The sequence below is a fragment of the Rhinopithecus bieti genome, unplaced genomic scaffold (genome assembly GCF_001698545.2).
Source record: "Rhinopithecus bieti isolate Rb0 unplaced genomic scaffold, ASM169854v2 scaffold_13747, whole genome shotgun sequence".
Lineage (NCBI taxonomy): Eukaryota > Metazoa > Chordata > Mammalia > Primates > Cercopithecidae > Rhinopithecus > Rhinopithecus bieti.
Genome location: NW_016807729.1, coordinates 968305 through 969677, shown reverse-complemented (window position 1 = coordinate 969677; position 1373 = coordinate 968305). Strand labels below are relative to the sequence as shown.

At 35.9% G+C, this 1373-nt stretch overlaps 1 pseudogene; it reads right to left on the bottom strand.

Moving 5' to 3' along the window:
* Positions 1 to 460: 460 nt before the first annotated feature.
* On the bottom strand, positions 461 to 1164 carry LOC108536658 (U2 small nuclear ribonucleoprotein B'' pseudogene; annotated as a pseudogene).
* Between the last annotated feature and the right edge of the window lie 209 nt (positions 1165 to 1373).

Here is a 1373-nt window from a genome sequence, read left to right as displayed (position 1 = left end):
TCCCACCTCGGCCTCCCAAAGTGTTAGGATTACAAGCATGAGCCACCACGCTCAGTTCTAGTTGCCATAATTTGATTTTAAATCAAAGTGGCATGTTCTATGTTCAAAAATGATTCAACTGTGCCACCTACCTCATGGCTTTGCTGTGGGTGACAAGTGAGAATACATGCAATTACACCTGTAAGGTATTCTTGATCTGATAGCATTATCCCCAAAGAATGCATATGAAACATAGCTGTAAGTTTATTTATTTATTTACTTTTCACAGAATACAAATAAAAGTTTATTGTACAAAATTAAGGCCTTCATATTTCATAGTTCACCAACGCTAAAGAAACACTAGATAATTTAAGTCCTTCACAAAAATTTCACTTTCACTCCTCGTAATCTCTATTACAATGACCCAACCAAATGTTAGCAAAACAAACACTATAAATAACACCAAGTCCTTTAAAGATGACTATCCCAAATGTTGTTTCTTGGCATAGGTGATCTTCATAGCATGGGATGTTGTGATCTTAAATCCCTGCAAAGCATCCCTGGCAGCTCCAGCCTGCCCATCATTTTCAAATTCAACAAAAGCAATGTCATGCCTCCCTGGTACTAGACGTACTTCCTTGAAGCCAGGGAACTGATTAAACAGCATGGATAACATCATCTCATTAGTCTCTTCTGGTAAGTTATTAAGGAATAAAATATAGTTTGGAGGATAATCGAAGACCTGAGGATTTGGTGTTGAATTTCCTTGGATATTAGCTGAATTTGGAGTTCCCTAGCCAGGCCTTTTGTTTGTGGTTGTTGCAGTCTGTTCCACAGTTTTGCCTTTTTTCTTTTCTTTGTCAGCAAAAGTGCCACACATTTTAGATATTATATCCAAATCTGTTTTTGCATATATATTCACATTGGTTTACCATGAAATGGAAATCCTTGTGACTGTCTCAAAGCACTTGTGGATGAGCCCAGTTCCTTAAATATGACAAAGGCCTGCCCCTCATCTTCATGGTCTTTAAAGCCACAAAGTCCACCACATGACCAAACTAAGAAAACAGGGCATATAGAGATCTCTTCAATTCTTCCTTTTTAATTTTGTCATTCACATTGTTGATATAAATTGTATGATTTGGTCTGATATCCATGTTTGAGTTAAATTCTTCAGAAAGAGACAGTAAATAATCTAAGGCCTATGCCGTCTCCCATAAGAAACAAAAACTACTGTAAGTTTATTTTAAGCTAGGTTTCAGAGCCTAAATGAAAATTAAAATGGAAAAAAAATGTGTGAGATTGAAATTTTGCAATCTAACTTTCAAATTCACCTAGAGATATGATAGGTTAGACTACTAGAATACTGAGAATGTAACCTTTTAAAAAATGGA